Here is an 18,437-nt window from a genome sequence, read left to right as displayed (position 1 = left end):
TGTGTATGCAAGAAGACCAAGAGGATCCGGGGAATAAGTCTTCAAATACTCCAAGATTTGCTGTATGGTGCAGAGGAATAAGCTACTCCCGAAGGTTCACCAAAATAAAAATAGAAAATGGGTGGTAATTGCAGCAAGATATTTGGGAATGACACAATGGGAAACAAGGGGAGAGAAAGGGTTGAAAGCAGAGGAACTGATTTCTTTTTTCAAAAGGATTATGGTAGGTGTGGAGGAGTGCTATAGACAAACGTGCATCAGGAGCAGTCCTGATCTGTTGAGTCTGCTGTGGGACAGGGGGACCAGAAGATACCTACCAGTTCTCCCTGGGCCTGTTTTTAGATTTATAGAAACCAATGGAGGTTTCAAATAGCAGCAAGTCACTTGGTGGGGTGTAGTTGGATATTTTGTGTGTGTGTTGGGAGAAGAGGTGAGGAAGGACAGTATGCGGTAGCAGAGAGGAAAAGCTAGTTGTTCATAGGAAGAAGATTAGTAGGTACTTGTATTTGTCAGCACCTGTCAGTGTGTATGGCTATGGCAGGATTAGAGCTACCGTAAAAAAGTACCTCAAAACTCCTGTCAAAGCAGGAGCACCTCACCTCTCATGGAAGCTCATTTGAGTCTCGTGGACTTCTTTGGATGTAAGGGAAAGGGGAGCCAGCCCTTAGGTCCCAAAGGAATGGATATCAGTGTTTCAGGGCAGGATTGTCCCTTCTGTGCATACACAGTCTGGAGCATGCCTCTAAAAACCACAGAGAGGAACAATTTTTGAGCACTGTAGAAGGGAAGCAAGCAGACTCAAATATTAGAAATGTCTGTAGATCACAAAGCTATAATGAGTCATATGTCCCACAGCCAAATGGGAAACAGTGGAGGCACAGCCAGGCACCAATCACAATTGTGATCTCAGCTCTGAAGGTATATGGAGTGACGAGCCCACATCAGACCTTGAATGCAGGAGCTTTGTGGCCAGGAAGGGGAGACAGCTGAGGTCATACAAATACTCCAAAAAGACCACGTAAACTTTTTGTTCAAAGAGGCATACACCTTGCCTGAGCCAGGAGGGATTGACTTGGTAGGCAATAGCAGCTTCCTACTGTGGATCTCTCTATGGGATGCTCAGACATGGTGGGATGGTGAGGAAGCACCATTTCTCTGCACCAAGCAAAGCGTGAGACACACAACAGCCATCCACTAGCAGCATCCAGAGCTCCACCACAAGTCTGCTCCAAATCGGATCTCAGAAGAAGTAAGAAGGCAGAAGTCTCTCATGCTGTCCGAGTTGGTCTCAGCACCCTCGTCACCGCAACAGCTTGCTGTGACACAAAGAATTGTACCCTCAAAGGAGGGAAGAGAAGGCAAGGCAAGGCAAGGCAGAAAATGGGAGGGGAGGAAAGGACTGTGTACAGTCACAGGGAGGAGTAAATAAGACAACCCCAGTGCTCACTAGCATTTGCCCAGGAACATTCAGGTATATCCTGAGGGTCACCAGTTGCCAGGGATGGTTTATCTGCACCATCTTGTGTGTCAGAATGGCTTCTCCGTGATGTGTCTGACAAACGAGAAGTCTTTGTACAGGGCACTGAGCCTCTCCTGCGGCAAACTGTGTGATTTTGACACCAAGGTGAATCATGAAAACATTAATTCTGATGTGACCTTCGTGCCTGTGCTCAGCTTCATTAGCAATCTTCACTGGTAGGGGAAGAGGAAACTTGGAAAATCATTTGTACAATGCCCACAGTTTTTTGACAGATCCATTCAAAAGGATGTTTTGATCAGTCAGGATGATGATTAGGACAGGAATACATGGGCACATACTCAAAGGGTTAAACTTCCTGAGATTCATGTGCTTGGCAGACAGCTTGGACAAAAGTCAATTCCCTCTCCAGAGTTTTCCTGGAGGACAAAAAATAAGTGAGCCATGTGGGTGGAGTAGTGCAGGATGACCAGAGTGAAATAAAGAGGTGGAGGCTGGGAGGCTACTGTTGAACCACCCTCAGCACCTTCATCCAAATGTCAAGAGACTTCAGGGGTGAGGACTGGGAAACACAGCATGACTAAGCCCTGGCATTGGAAAGCCAGGGACTGTCAGACAGGCAGCGTGCACTGACCTGAGGGTTTTGAGCCTGAAGCTGAGTGATTGCTCAGTTCCCAAGAAGGAAACTCCCTCACAGATGCCGAGAGTCCCGAGAACCCTGATGGCATAGAACGTGGAAACAGCAATGAAGCAAAGGGGACAGGGATTAAGACTGAGCAAGCCAGATTTCCCCAGTGTCTGAATCTCGAGTTTAACATCCAGGTCTGCATTATTATTTTTTAAATCACAGGCAAGCCATCATTGGTCCAGATGGTGTTCCTCCTCCCAGTTCCATTTGTACACTGGCAATGAGAGACTCAGAGACCAGGCCTGTCCTGTTTTCTTCTCTAACCCTCAGAACATTGTTCCTACAGTCCCTGGACTGTGTGATGAGGCCAGGTGGTAGATCCAAGGTCATGGTGGGGTGATGAGTGAAGGCAAACCAGGGTGAGCCCAGAGAAGGCAAAGGCACAGGCGTGGGGCCAGCGCAGCATGAGAAGGCATGCTGGATGATGGCTCTGAGGACAAATACGAGAGCCAGCCCTGCACTTTCGACACTTCCTGATTCCAGAGAGAGGCAGGGGAAAATGCTTCAAGAAAACTTCTCTCTTGTATGTTATTTCCTCCTACCACTTCTCCTCCTGGGGTAAGACATGATCCTGTATTGCATGAAGCTCATCTACACAGATTGAAGAGGAAAGGACAGGAAGCATAGCTTCAAACCAACCAGAGAAAAAAACTGAAGGAGTTCGGTAAGTGCCTACTTAATTCAGTCCTAAAAAAAAAAAAAAAAAAAAAAAAAAAAAAGGATCCAAAGGATATAAAGAGGAGAATTTCGAATGCCATGAGTTTCAGTCTAACTTCAGTCTCACTGAAGTCAGCAGGAATTTTACTCCTGATTAAAAATGGGAACAGAATGAAGTCGAGGCTCTGCCTTTCTGTAAACCCCACCTTTACAGGGAAGTATTGTTCCTTCTCTCCAGAGCCAAGCAGAGGCATGTGTCAGATCATCAGCAAAAAAGCCTGTATTTAATGTCAGACAAAGGGAGACAGTGTTTGAAACCTCACAGAAACCCTGGGATGTAGCACAGAAACAGGAGGCTGCACTGAGCGAGGGGTGAAAAGATAAACCAGGTGAAGGAAGCATTCACAGGGATTCTGACAAATAAAGTTGGAAGGAGGGAAAGAGGGAGCAAGAAAGCTTGGGCAATAGAAGGACAGACTCTGTTCTTACAAGCTGAAACAAATCCTGCTGAAGTCCATGATAACTGAGTATATCTCCCTGGGAGCAAATCTGGGTAAGACAGGAACACTTGCCTCTCCTTTTGTTTTTTACAGTCGAATGTATTTATACACCTATGAGGTGTTGTAGCTGGATCACATGGATCTGAGTGCAGCAAATTACTGCTCTGTCCCAAAAAGAAAGAAAGAAAACAAAACTAAAAACAAACAACAAAAAGCCAATAACTGACCAAACAAAAAACCAGGAAGTGCCTGTTATCAAACCAAAAGGATGACATTAGCCAACCAAATTGTGTACACCCTATAAAAAGAGTGGCACTTTCTGACTTATTGTCTGTTACTATAAGGTGTCCACAGTTGTGTTACCCCAGTACTAACACTGAAAAGTAATTAAGAGAAATAAATCCAAAGAAGAAAACGTATTGCTTGCCTCTTTTATATTTGTAGTGGTGAATAGACCTCTAGTGGCAACAGGAAAAATATCCTATCAAGTATAAACAAGTTATTGGGTAAGAAAATATGCTGTAGATAAAAAATATTTGAACAAAAGTGAAAGTGAAGAACAGGTACTTTGGCGAATCAAATGTAGTATTTTTGCTTGTGACAACATCATAATCTTCTCTGTAACTCTTATTATCTAGTTGTCTTTACTGGTTCTGCTGGAGCAAATAATTGTATTAGTTGTGAAAAACAGTGGAAAGTTTCCTCCTAATAACTGTAATTAATTTTGTGCCTTTTATAATGATTTTTTTTTTGTACAATTGCATCAAGGTTAGCTTGTGTTCTTGAAGTGAAAATTTATACCCTTGAAATGTGAAAGAGTCTGAAACAATGTAGAAGATCGGTAAAGATTCAATACATATTCATGGCAGTGGGACAACACTACAGAGTGGCCGAGCTAAAGATATTTTGTACTTTACAAACTCAGATGAATGAAGTGGGGAAAGATTAAAACAGAAATGTAGGTAAAAAGATTTTTACCTCCAACTACTCCTTGTTGCCTATCATTGCAGTAACACAGGAGTTTCTCATTAGGAATAGGATTGGCTCCTCAGTTCATCTCATTAATGGCACTTTGGAGATAGGCAGTTTATGCGTTCTTTCCAAAAGAGAATCAGAAATTTAAAGTCCTCAGTCCTAATTATTTTCAATATAGCATTAGATTCCCAAGAGGTTAAGTTAGCTTTGAAAATGACAGTGAAGCACCTGAAATTTTCTGTTTAAACCTCCAACTATCTAAAGTTTTGCAATCATAGAAGAAATACAAGTATTAGAAGAGCACTGTTACAGCAAGGGCATGTGTGGACTAGGAAAGGGAGGCAGATGAAAAGCAAACACGAAGGGAAGATGGAGAAAGATAACCTAACACAAATGTAAATACAGCTACACTTATGTGTACATGTACTCTAAATAAAGTGTCCATTTGTGCCAATTTGGCTATATGCCAAGGGATATTGTGTATCACTAATATGAATCACAGACCTCTGTTTTGCTTAAAAACAACATTTTAGGATCAGATTGTAAACTGCCTCACACATAGTCCTGAAGAAAAGCTCGTGCACAGGGCTTTCTCACCCATGGTAGGCTGCTGTCTTCAGAAGTGACTTTAACTGGTTTGCCCACTCTACTTATTAATGATACTGGAACACAGTGGAGTAAGTGGGACCCAGGTCCTCAGGACTTTGTGGACAACAGTTTAGAGAGTTTTTGACCATGGGAGGGTCCTCATAACTGTTCCTCAGCTTCTTCTCCTGAGGGTCACTGACTGAGTTTCTGGCATCTTCTTCTGTTTGGCTACAAAATCTTTGATTGTCAGAGGACCGACCTCAAAAAACAGATTCCCACCTGAAACAAGGCTCCTTTGTGCTACCAAAATAACAAAAAAGCATCCACCCAATAACAGAAGAATATGCCCAGATTATCTCCCTCAGTTTACTAATTGAGATGTTGTGAAAGGCCTTACTATAGCAAGAACAAGTCTTGAGCAAACAGTAATGAGCACAGCTCTACATAATACTCCTGTGCCCCTATGGTAGGTTCTGAGTACCTCATGTTTTTAATTTTCCTTTCATTTTCATTTGGATAGAGTAGTGGCAATATTCCTTTCTTTCGGGTGGGGAACTGCTGCACCAAAGGACAAAACAGCTTCATGTGAAATACCCACAGGTGAAGCAGAGAGCTGGATTGAGGGGCTGTGTTCGCCCCCGTCCACCAGTGACACTGTCCTTCCCAACAAGCACCCCAGCAGGAGCCAGAGGCATCAGTCACCTGCAGTATTAGCACCTCCATTTGCGTCAGAAATTATGCAGTCACTCACAGTTACTCAAGCCAGTGAATGGCAACTTGGCAAAAAGTTTGCATGCTTGAATTGTAGATACATTCCTGCATAGTATCTTTTCACAGGAGTATAACTTTGGTAGTGGTTCCCCTGTCCATGCCTGATAAATGTGCAAAAGCTGGATCTCTTTTGGCATGGGAGTCAGCACTGAAATGAGGCAAGTACCGGAGGTTTATTAGTTTACTCCATCTGGCTGTAGACACAAGGACTCAGTCTGCACTTTCAGTTTAGAGAGGTCAAGTTGTCATTGCAGTTAGAAAGAGCTAGAAGTCTCTCTCCTTAGTTTCTTCCTCACAGGAGAAAATATCCAGAGAGTGGAAATTTCCTTTCTTTTTTTTTTTTAATTGTATTTTCTGCTGGAAGTGAGCATCCTCACTGATGTCTTCTCCTAGACAATATTCTGGTGGCAGAGCTAGCCATACTGAATGGCGCAAACCCGAGCTCAGCTCCAGCTACTGCTGCAACATAAGCAATGACATGCTGCTCTTCTCTTCAGCATGGCTTTCTTTTTTCCAGCCCCTTTTCACTACTCCCACAGCACGAAGGGGTGGCAGCAGAGCATAAGGCCAGTGACTCCTGAGGGACAGCGAGGACTCTTAGAAGGCACGGGTCCAGCTGTGTGCCAAGACTCGCGCCTCCCTTCTCCTTGGTGAGGGGTGAGTCAAGAAGGAGGAGTCTGCACTCACCGGGTAGCTGAAGTTGACCAGGGCTCATCTGGCAAGTAGCCCCTTTACATCTCTGCCCACCTTTAAATCTCTGTGCAGCCAGGATAGCTTTCAACACATTTCTGACCATGAGGCATGAGTGTCAGGACTTACACTTAGCTTAACCGTAGGCCAATTCTTCTTGAGTCTGGGTACTTGCACTTGGTCTCCAGTCTTGTTTTCCCACTCAGGTTATTACAGCAACAGTAGGTTTGCCCTCCTGTCTCGTGCCACATTTATTTGATTATCTGCTAGTGGATTCCTGAAAGGGAAACAATAATATATTCATGTTTAACTTCGGAGCAAAGTGCACTCTGACTATGCCAGACAGCTGCCACACTCTGAAGGCTGCATTTCTTATTAATCTTATTTCTAAACCATATTGCCATTGATTAATCATCAGAGTAAAGTAGCCTAGATGGTCCTTAACTAGAGAACATGGCCTTATTGTGCTAGGTCCCATTCAAAGCTTGAAGCAGAGGTGTGGAGGAGAGCTTCACAGAGGTGGATTTCAGGCTGAGAGTGCTTCACAGAGCCATATGGAGAATCGGGTTTGCAGTCTCTAAACGAGTTCTTTCCACTACTTTTAGTTTCATAAGGGAACAGTGAAACAAGATATAGAGTTTTATAAATTATCATCACGTGGCCAGTAAAAATAAAATAAGTGTAAAACCCTACTTTTCACAATGTTCCAGGCTTACTAAACTCTAATACAGATAAGACACTGCAAGTTTCAGTATCTCTTGTCCTGTCACCATCTTGAACCATATAGCTTATTGGCATATGCTAAAATGCACATGGAAGAGCTACAGATTCAACAGTGCCAAGGTGACACAGGAAGATAATCTCCATCACAGAATCACAGAATGGTTGGAGTTGGAAGGACCTCTGGAGATCATCTAGTTCAACCCACCTACCTGCTAAAGCAGGTTCACCCACAGTAGATTGCACAGGAATGTGTACAGGCGGGTTTTGAATGTGTCCAGGGAAGGAGACTCCACAACCTCTCTGGGCAGCCTGTTCCAGTGCTCTGGCACCCTCAAGGTAAAGAAGTTTCTCCTCATACTCAGATGTAACCTCTTATGCTTCAGTCTCTGCCCTTTGCCCCTCATCTGCACCCCTGAAAAGAGTCTGGTCCCATTTATAAACATTGGTAAGATCACCTCTCAACCTTCTCTTCTCCAGGCTGAACAGACCCAGCTCTCTCAGTCTCTCCTCATAAGAAGGATGCTTCAGCCCTCTAATCATCTTCATAGCTCTCTGCTGGACTCCCTCCAGTAATTCCTTGTCCTTCTTAAGCTGGGGAGCCCAGAACTGGATGCAGGGCAGAATAGAGGGGCAGAATAACCTCCCTTGACCTACTGGCCACACTTTTCCTAATGCACCCCAGGATACCATTGGCCTACTTGGTCACAAGGGCACATTTTTGACTCATGGTCAGCTGCTGTTGATCAGAACTCTCAGGTGCTTTTCTGCAATGCTGCTTTGCAGCAGGTCAACTCCTAAGCTGTGCTGGTGCCTGGGGTTATTCCCCCACAGATGCAGGACCCTACACTGGCCCTTGTTGAACTTCATCAGGTTCTTCTCTGCCCAGTCCTCCAGCCTGTCCAGGTCTCAGTGAATGGCAGCACATTCTGCTGTGTCAGCCCTTCCTCCCAGTTTGGTATCATCAGCAAACTTGCTGAGGTTGCTCTCAGTCTCTTCGTCTTCATTGATGAGCAGATTCAACAGGACTGGACCTAACACTGACCCCTTGGGAACCCCACTAACTACAGACCTCCAACCAGACTCTGCACTGTTGATCACAGCCCTTTGAGCTCTGCCATCCAGCCAGTTCATGATCCATCTCATCGTGCACTCATTCAGCCTGCACTTTCTAAGCATGCCTATGAGGATGTTGTGAGAGACAGTGTAAAAAGCCTTGCTGAAGTCAAGGTGGACAATATCCACTGCTCTCCCCTCATCTACCCAGCCATTCATACCATCATAGAAGGCTATCAGGTTGGTCAAATTGAAGGTTAATGTGAGCTCAGAACATCAAAGACTTCCTCAGTGTTTTTAAACCTTAATTTAAATCTGCACCTACCTGACTAAATCTGATTCATAAACCTTATGTGGCCCTCTACTTCAGAAACTCAGCTGTATCAAAATGAGAAAATAAGCCCTTGTTCTCACTACACACTTCTATCTTGAAATGTATCTACTATGCACATATATAGTGCATGTCAAATATCACTGTGGGGTTGGTGGTCTCAGATACATCACCATATGTGTCTCCAATACCAAAATCAAACTTCTGAGATATATTCATGTTTCAAACTACTTCACAGACTGGTTATCGACGTCCTCACAGGAAACATCCTTTTTGGTATTTGTTTGCCAACAAAAGTTTACTAAACCCTCTAGTGTTAATAAGCTGTTGAAGTCCATGTTTGCACAGTAATAATAATTAAAATATCACCAATGGGAATCTGGCCCTGTGTGAATAAATCCTGGTATGACAATTAATGTAGTAGGGTGGTTTGCTCCTAGAAACAATTAAGATATAATTGGATGAGTTGATCCAGAAAGCGTATGATTTATTTACAAGGAGGCAGAGATGGAAGAAGCAGCTACTTTCAACATGGCACAAATTAGAGCACGAGAATAAATGACATTATTTCTCTCTAATTAATTGAACAGTTTCATGTCTATTTTTAATTTAGTTTTTATCACAGGGAGAAAATTGCTTAATCATATGATTTCACAGCCTCAGTTTCACCTCCACAACTCCTTGTGTGGCCAGATGATGCCAACCTCAAATACATAACAAAACAACCCTTCATTTGTTGGATGCAACACTGCCACCACCACCCCTCTTCTCTTTGTGGCTTCACTTGCATGGAATTGGCTTCTCCTACTACTGAAATAAGTTAATGCAAGGTAGAGCACATCACATGGTGACAAGAATATAGTTTGGCAGCACACAAGAGATCTAGAGCTGTTGGAGGTAACTTACAAGATGCCCTGGGGACATCTTGTGACTGGATTACCCACTAAGCCTTCCTCCTCTCTGCCCAGCCAAATGTTGTCTTCAAAGAGCTGACAGGAGAATAGCCTGGGGATTAACCTGCTATTCTGGGAGACATCCCAGTTCATCTCCTTTGTTATACCACAGACATCCCTCTTGACTGAGGCCTGGATTCACTGACTACCTTCTGCAATATCTCTAGGCTGTTAAGTAAAATGACCATGCTAGACTATTAGAAGTCAAAAGTTAGGCAAAGATCTGTTTCATCTACGTTCAGTACATTATTTACTTATTTAGGAAATAGAAGGTAAAGCACTTCTCTCACCCCAGCAATTTCTGAGATGAAAAAAAATAATTAAAAAAAAGAAAGAAAGCTATGAACAAGTTCTACTATAACAGGTGCTGTAAAGACACAAGCAAGAAGAAGGTAGGTAAGGTCTCCAAGATACTGTAGATAGTTTGCTTGAGGATTGCATATATCCTGAAAGGCTGAGGAGGTCCAGTGAAATCACCTGTAGTTCCAGTGCTGGAACATGACTGACGTTGTGCTGAGACATTACTAAACCATGGCTGTAGTGTGAAAAGTGCTGGTCTAAATGACCTCTTAGACTTCCTCTTACCTGTGCTTGTACCTCTTGAGCTTAAGCACAGTCTCTTCTTTTGGGTTTGGTGGTTACTCAAAATAGGGCAACGCCATTAATACTGTAAGGGCACTGCTGCTCTTGCAAGAGAACAAGTAATCAAACAATATTCTAGGTCCCAAAGTAAACAACAGTCTGAAAATTAAAGGTAGCATTCACTGAGAAGAACAAAATGAGCTCACTACACCTGAAAGAATCTTTAAGTTTATAACGGGCAGAGAATAATGGGATTCAATTAAATTCCCTCCTCTTCGATGTCCTGCCCCCAGCAAGAAGATGAATGGTACCATGAGAAATTACATCCACATCACTGCTGAGGATCTGATCAGCTGAAGCCCGGTGGCCTCCACCCCAGTCAGCACGGAGTGGTTTCTGCCAACAGTGCATAGGGCTGGAAACTACCGGAGGAGGCAAGCTTCATTCACACTGTGCTGATGTGACTGGTATGTCCTGATACCTTACTTGACATCAGCAGCACAACCAGGGGTGTGAACAGTGCCCAGTTTTGCCATTGGGCACATCTGTTCCTGCTTTCTGAATCTAAGGCAACTTTCCCATTAAAAGTAGCATAAACTGTCTCAGTCCTTAGTAGATCCTAAAGAAAACTTGGGCTCACTGCAAACAAAAGGTTGGTTAGAGTTTATTTGTCCTTCACATATTATTAACCAGTTCTTCCTACTGCACTGGAGGTTGTGAAGAGTGAGCCTTGACACCAAACACTTTCCCCGAGCAACAACATCAGTTACAACTTCAGTACAGTTTCTCAGCCTGGGTTCTTTCAAAGGACAGAAATCTTGCCTATATGCTTTCCAAGGGTGGCTTTTTAAAAGCCCAGAGGAGGCCAATTCCAGCATATATTAAAAACTGAACACTTGAAACACATCTGGAGGCCTGCAAGATAGATTTAATCAAGTCTGTATCCCCTTGGAAATCAGGGTTTAATTACTACTGCATCAGAAAAAAAAGCCACCTTTTCCTATAATGAAATATACATGTCAGAGCTGAATCCACAACATGGTTTCAAACTGACAGGGTAAACTGGATCAGCTACAACTTGGTACATTCTGTTAAAAAAGTGAGATATAACCTAGGTACCCCTGCCTAAAGAAGTTCTGAGTTTGAGCAAACTAGTGCAAGTCTTGAAAAAAATGAAGGTGTCTTTTATTACAAAGCATCAGCTAAAACAATCAGTAATAAATTGGTGTCTTAGGCCGTATCTTTGGCTGGTAGAATGTGCAGACACATCTATTGTCACCTTTTCTCTTTTTATATGAGCCCTTCCACCTCTGGCTGTTGCAATAAGAATGGATTCAAGAATCAAAAGAATTCATAGGAGCAGTGAGGAACATAAAGCCCTGATTTATGCATATGAAATACTTATGGTAACAGATAGTCTTGGGCAGTCTGTGTAATTATTGGTGAATATTATAGGAAGTTTTGGATCACTGTCAAGTAGTAAAAGAAAGTGAAGGAATGACGCTTTAAATGTGTTGTCCCGTTTCAATGCTGAGTAAGTCACTGTTTTCCGGCAGTTTGTGAAAGTCACATTCCTTATTATATTACTTAGTGAGGGAGAAATTCCTAATGTCTTCAGTGAGTTTGGTAAGACCCAAAGCCAGCATGAAATCTCAGCTATAAACCAGGTCTGCTTCTAAACTCTGCCATGTTTCCTTACTCTAATATCTGTTCCTGTGATGAATGTCTGAAATTGGCATTTTCCCGCATAAGGAAAAATGAGACATCTTTGAGTACTTCCTTTTAGGGAGAAGTTATTCAGTGGAAAGATTACCTTGACATAATAAAAAGTCAAGTTACAGCAATATTTGATAAAGAACGTGATCAACATTTTACAATTCGATATTTTTATTGATTTGAGGCACTTGAAAGTATGTTCATTGAGTTTTTAGATGGCGAATGAGAGGACCTGTAGGCTTTGAAAAACAGGCTGGGAATTCAAACTGATCTTGACAAAACAGAAAATTAATCTGGAAAAAGGATTCTAAAAGTAACTTAATGGTCTTAAAAACAATGAAGAAAATCAGGAATGAATAATCAACAGTACAAATAAAAGACAAAAATACCTAAGGTTTATGGCTGGTCACAAACTAAATGTAAGCTAAGAGTGATACAGACAATATATGCCCAATACAGGAATACAGATATTGTATCTTAAGGCATCTGAAGTCATCCCTCTGCTTCTTCACATTTGTAAGGTTTTCTGTATATTTACTCATTTGGCCATTTTTGGCATCAGATTTCAATTAAAATGTGAATTTATTGTAGTAAGTGCAGAGAAGAGCAACAGTGAGATTGAAAGGCTGGAAATCATGACCTGCAAAGACAAATTGAAAGAGTTGCTGGTTGTTCAGCTGGAAGAAGAGCAAAGAGTGGTATGAGGACTGTCTTCAGCTATGATCCAGGCTGCTCTGAGGAAGAATGGAATAACTTCGGTTCCATTTCCACCGCAGATGGGACACAAACTTATGCTGTGAATTGCAGAAAAAATGCCATTATCTCCATCTGCAGGAAACAAACGCTCAGGCAGCAGGAATTGCTGAGCCCTGTAGCATATGTGTCACACCTCCACCTCTAGAGAGATGAGAGATTAAACAAACATCCATCTTGGATAACGTGGGCAAGGTTGAATCAGCCTTGAGGCACAGCGATGGAGAAGATACCTCCTCCAGGCCTGTATTCTGTGGTTTCCTGTTTACCAATTGATTTTTTAAATAGATCACCTTCATCAAAAGATTATTTTACTCTTCACTGCATGAAGGGTTACTGAGGCTCAGATCCACTTCTGTTTTTCTCAGGCTTGTTTGTGGATTTGACATTGCAGACAACCTGAGACAGGCTTTTCTAGCCATCTGATCACTGTGAGTGTGTCCCTTGTTTGGAGACCAAAATTTTTACTGATTTGAGGTGGTGGCCTCAGAGCAGGAGAGACACGCATGATTTCTAAGGTGGAGGTATCATGAAGTCTCCAAGATCAGTCACATGGCTACATTACTTCTGCTTGGTAAGTTGCTTGGTGTCAGCCTAACCCACAGCAAAACCAAAATTGAGGGCTGAGATATGCTGTGAGAAGTCTGAGTCAGCCAGCCTGACCTCTCTGCTGACATAAGTCAAGTGTGCTCAGACATGAGCTAACATAGCTTAGCTAGTGCACAGCATGTTCTAAAGCTATGGCTGCTCACATGACTGAGCCCTGACCATCCTGATACTAGCTTCCCAACTCTACTTACTCATGAAGAGCTTGAAAACCTGGGGTCACTCACATTTGGAATGATCACAGCCTTCTTAACCCTTCAGTGCTAGAGGTCTACACGGAGACAGAGCTCTCAATTTCACTTCTTCTTGGTAGAGATTAGTTTTTAATAACTGAGCCTTTATCCCCCTCCCTGAATATCCTCACATAATTCAACTCCTCCTCCCAGTTCTTGTGAGTCTAGTAACTGGGAGGGCCCAACTTGGAAATTACAGGCTTGCTTGTCAACTGCAGGGAAATCAGTGTGAAATCAGCAGTTTTAAGTCCTCTGGACCGTGTACCTGCAATTAATTATTTCCCCTGTGCTGGGCATTCAGATGCGAGATCACACATGCTAATTTTGATAAGAAGGAACTTTGCAAGAAGGCCCTGTGATAAGAGGATCCAGAAACGAGTGCTGAGAGGACAATGACAGAGTCAGAAGAAGGAAGGAGTAGGAGGAATTTCCTGTTGAACACACAGAACACAAACAGAGAAAACACAAAATAGCAGCCAGGAACTTACAAAACATATCGCTTACCCCGAAGCTGATATTCACTGTTACAATGCCTTAATGGAGTGGAGAGAGGGATGAACACATTGTATAGAAGGATGGCAAATCATGACCCTATCCAAAACCACTGGAAAGTCACCTATCTACATCAGTAGTTGTGGTGTTTTTAAGAGCTTGATCCAATATGTGGCAGTTGTTGGACAGGAAAATTTCTGTTCCATCCATCAGTCTGGGTGGATAAGGGCCCACATTCTTAGCTGCTGTCCGAAAGCAGCATAGCTCGTGATTGTCTGTACAGATATGCTTCTCCAACACAAAGCTTTGCTGCCTGCCAGCAGAGTTCCCTCACTCTAATTTTGGACTTGAGATAAGAGAAAAATTCTCAATAGTGTTGTTGTGGCACTTGGATCAAAAAGAATGTTATCAGAGGAGGGGGGAGGAGGAATCAAACAGCTTTTTTCCTAGCATCTCTTCTTTCTCCTTATCTTTTTTGTCTCACAGCCTAAATAGTTGTAGCTAGAAAACAGATATACATACATACTTTTTTTTTTTTTTTTTAATAAAAAGTTAATCAGGGGAAATAACTCAAAACACTAGGCCAAGAAGCACACTGAACTTTCGATTTGGGATTTCTGCAGAAAAAAATTTGCAGGAAACCACCTTTTACTGTTCAGAAAATCATCCACTTCTTTCCCTCCAAATTTTGCATTTCTCGCAGTCAGTTGTTGTCATGTTTAAAAGAACTTGATAAATATAGCAGTTACCAAGAACTACCCCGGAAGTCTTATTTATTCTTCAGAATTTCAAAGCTTTACTATTCTTCTTACACCGCATTTGATACTATCACTATTACTTTATTTCTCTGGCAGGAACACCTAGCAACCTCAATCATTTTGCAGATGTTATGCAAACATACAGGCCCATTTACACTTTTCTGCATGTCAGCCAGTGAGCTCTTATTGTTGATACTTATTTGCATAGCTGGTTAATGTTACTATGCTACCTGCCTTTCAGAAACCCTTGTCTCAGCCAGATCTCTTGGACAGCTTCTCCAAGTATAAGCAAGCCAAGACTTGGTTGAATCTCTCTTCAAACTGGCATACTCCCTGAAATGATAGGTTTTTTTTCTTTCCTTTGCGCTGCTCCTTTTCAAAATTGGATGCACCAATGCTGATAGATCAGAAGAGCTCAATGCTTTCTAAATGATTGCTGGGCAGTATGTCATTTATATTCTCCTCACTTTTAGAAACCCTTCTTAGGGTTTTGTTTGCTTTTCAACTGCTGCCAAACATTGTCCAGATGGTCTTAATGTCACATCGCCATGGGTCTTTTATTTTCTAGTCTGTGCTCTGTTTTGTTCTTTCTTCTAAGCTAACGTCTCTAGGACTATTTTTGGCCCTTTACTTCATTTCCTCTCCCTTCTGTATATCAAGCTGGGTGAGTCACACTCATCCATGCTGGAAACCTCATGTATTACCCCAACTGTTTTGGACTGAAAGGAGAAGAGCAGTCATCTCCAGATGACATTGTTTGCACTACCCCAAAGTGGCTCACCAAGGATTTAGTTACTGAACACCAGCTAGTCACTCCAGTCACTCCACAGACACACAGGGCTGCCACAGGGTGTCTACAGCACTGACTGCACCTCCAGAAATGTGCTTTGGAGAGGGAGCATCTTGCCAAGACCCTGCAGTTATCACATGCTGCTATATTTTTTAATAGTACCAAGAGATCCAGTTCTCACCTATGCAAACATGCAAAAGGTACCCATGCGCACCAACAGAAGACAGTATACAAATGTTCAAATGCAAACATTCAGCTGAGATTCCTCCACACACAGAGTAGGTAAAGAAAGATGCACAAAATATTTTGATCATAAATTCAGACAAGTGGACACTTTTCTCTAGCATTTTCCTTACCAACATGACCATTACAGACCTTAATTTCCCTCCTTCTTAGTTTCTCTCCCATATTACAAGGAACTATCCTCTTTAAGTAGAAGCCCAACATAATTATCTCATTTCCATTCCTTCATTCCCATTCCCATTCTTAGGGAAGAAAACATTTATGTCTTCTAGTACTTTCTTACAAATTCTGAGATGATACAATTTTTCCAAGCCTCTTGCTTTCATCACTGTCCTTAGCTTTCATGCCGCCCTGTCTGCTCAGTTTAAAACCAAATCCTACCTAAATCTCACAGTTCTCCAGAAGAGGCAGCTCGTTCTCTGGGATGCTGCTGTCAATATCAGCAAATGTGGAGGCAAAGATTTTATTTAAGCCTCAAGGAACAGATACTCCTGATCTTCAGAGGTGGAGCAAAAGAAGACGTGTGGGTTTTTGAAAAGTTGTAGACACATTTGCAACCCTTAGTGCAACAACTCTGATTTATGAAAGTAATGGGAAAGATTTTTGGGTATTAAACCCCTCCTGCCCTGTGTTCTGTCTTTCTGTTGAGGAAGGACAAGGTCAGGTAGGTCTCTCACCTGTTTGCTATCAGGCTCTGAGTAACCAGTACCACACTCCAGCTCCTGCCTCCAGTAACTGACATGTCGGATACAATGACAGGTACTCATCACCTGAAATTGTTCCTACTCATAAATCCAAGCATTGAGACAAAATGCCAGAATGATGAGGGTGCACCTCTTTGTTCAATACAATGTGAAACAATATTCAGCACCTCGAGCTGTGGTTGCCTTGTCATATTTTGATGGCCAGCTGAGGTGGAAGTCTAATGCTCTGCAACTTTAAACATTGGCAAGATGAGGCCCATTTGTGTTACTGGGTCTGAACTTGTCAGCCCTCCTGCTGTTAGCTGGCCTGTTGCACTGTAACTAGTTGTGTGAGGGATGTCAGGTTTGCTGAATCATGCAGTTGGGTGCAGTTCAGATATGTTAAAACCAGTGCCAACAAACCTCACTCTGGCATGAGAATAACCTCATCAGTGTCATACTTAAGCTAACACAATAAAGGAGACAAAAACACTTTGTAAATGGAAGAGTTGACTAACAATGCCTCAGGAGTCCCCGCATTGTGTTCAATTGCCACCAGACTTTGTAAGACACAGAGCCAAATTCTTGCATTGCGTACCTACTGGTGAAGATAAAATACCCTCTAATTCCAGAGAAATTGTTTTGGAGCCACATATGGCCAAGCTAGACAATTCCCAAGAGGAGAACTTGGTGTTTGCTCCATTGCCCAGTTCCAGAATTACAAAACCAGTTCAGAAACCCTGCAAAACTTTCATTGGGGAAACAGATTTTGTGTGCTTACCAACCTAAAACATGCCTGCAGCAAGCAAGCTAATAAAGTGGCAAGATGCTGAGGATTGCAAACCCTACATACAGATTAATTTTGATAAGAAAGGTTTTTTCTTTAAATTAAAAAAAAAAAACAAAACCACAAACAAACAAACAAACAAACAAAAAGCTACTTCACAGAAATTCCAGGCTGATCTAATTTTTCTGAAAGTACTCAGTTCCCACACATCAAAGGCACTTGCGACCATTTAAAACCTCTGTGAAATCAGGACAAATCTTGGGCTTTTCTTATTTCCACGAGTAATATAATAAAACAAATGCAAACCAAAGGATCCCTCCCAGCCTGCCTAGCAATCTTCTGAGATCCATTCCATACCTCCTAACATGAGGCTGTCAGTCAGCTGATGGGATCAAATAGCATGCAGGTTAAAACCCATGTAATCCAGGGGACAATGGTTTTGAACTCAGTGGGCTGGGAAGTGGGATTCCTTTTTTTTTGTACATATACAATGTGACCTTAGGCATATTTTTCATGCTGAGAAGATGAGAATGAAACTCTCAAAAGTCACAGAGCCTGCCCACCAAGATGAAGATCTAGGACCTAATAGATCAAATTATACAGATGGTCACAGGAGCTTGCCAGAGCCATAATTAAAGCAGAGACATATTTTATGAAATTTAAACTAAAGGAAACACAAAAATATATACTTTTTAAAATTTAATTTTAAATCTTTCCAATCCCACCCCCATTTCTCACTAGGTTGGGAGTGGTGAGGAAATACAGTGATATAGGCTTGGGACTGCAGAGACCAAAATCTTCAGGCACAAAATTTGGCCTTGGACTCATCACTCCCTCTGTCTGTGACACACCTTTGTTTTCTAGAAAGCAGAGACAACAATCCTGACAACTTTACTAAAATTCTTAAACTGTAGAAACTGGACTGTGTTGTACTCCTTGACACCTGGAGCCTTGTTCAGGGTCCTGGATCCAGCCATCCTGGATTCTGTGCCAAGGTTTCAGGTAGTGCTTCCTGCACAAAGTATCAGTGTCAGTGCAGGTATTCAACACAAGAAAGGCACATATAGATGGGAGAGAGTACAGAAACAACAAATCCATTGGTCAACATAGGCTGGTCAGTGATCCCAGCACAACAGAAAGCTGAGCATTCTGAAGGCAGTTTTAGAGGACTCTGTGCCCAAAAAAAAGGAAAAAAAAAAAAAAAAAGAAAAAAAAAAGGAGAAGGAGAAGAGAGGGCAGCTTTGCAGACAGTGTAGTGAGTGGGGAAGGTATGGGAGAAGGCATCAGAGTGCCTGTTTAAAAGCCTCCAAAGCAGGAGTGTGGACTGAACAGCGTGTTCAACAAAACCTGAGAGCCGGGTGAAGTTAAATAGCTAAACAGTCACTGAA

General features: G+C 42.4%; 1 long non-coding RNA gene across 2 annotated transcripts in view; it reads left to right on the top strand.

Moving 5' to 3' along the window:
- The first annotated feature begins 1,983 nt into the window (after positions 1-1,983).
- Positions 1,984-18,437, top strand: part of LOC135577266 (uncharacterized) — a 40,093-nt gene continuing 23,639 nt past the window's right edge. For both annotated transcript variants that reach the window (XR_010468894.1, XR_010468893.1), the window contains exon 1: positions 1,984-2,829. This is a non-coding gene — a long non-coding RNA (uncharacterized LOC135577266). The remainder of the gene's footprint in view (positions 2,830-18,437) is intronic.

Source organism: Columba livia, chromosome Z, assembly GCF_036013475.1.
Source record: "Columba livia isolate bColLiv1 breed racing homer chromosome Z, bColLiv1.pat.W.v2, whole genome shotgun sequence".
Lineage (NCBI taxonomy): Eukaryota > Metazoa > Chordata > Aves > Columbiformes > Columbidae > Columba > Columba livia.
The sequence above is the reverse complement of the archived record's forward strand: the minus strand, read 5'-3'. Positions and strand labels throughout refer to the sequence as shown.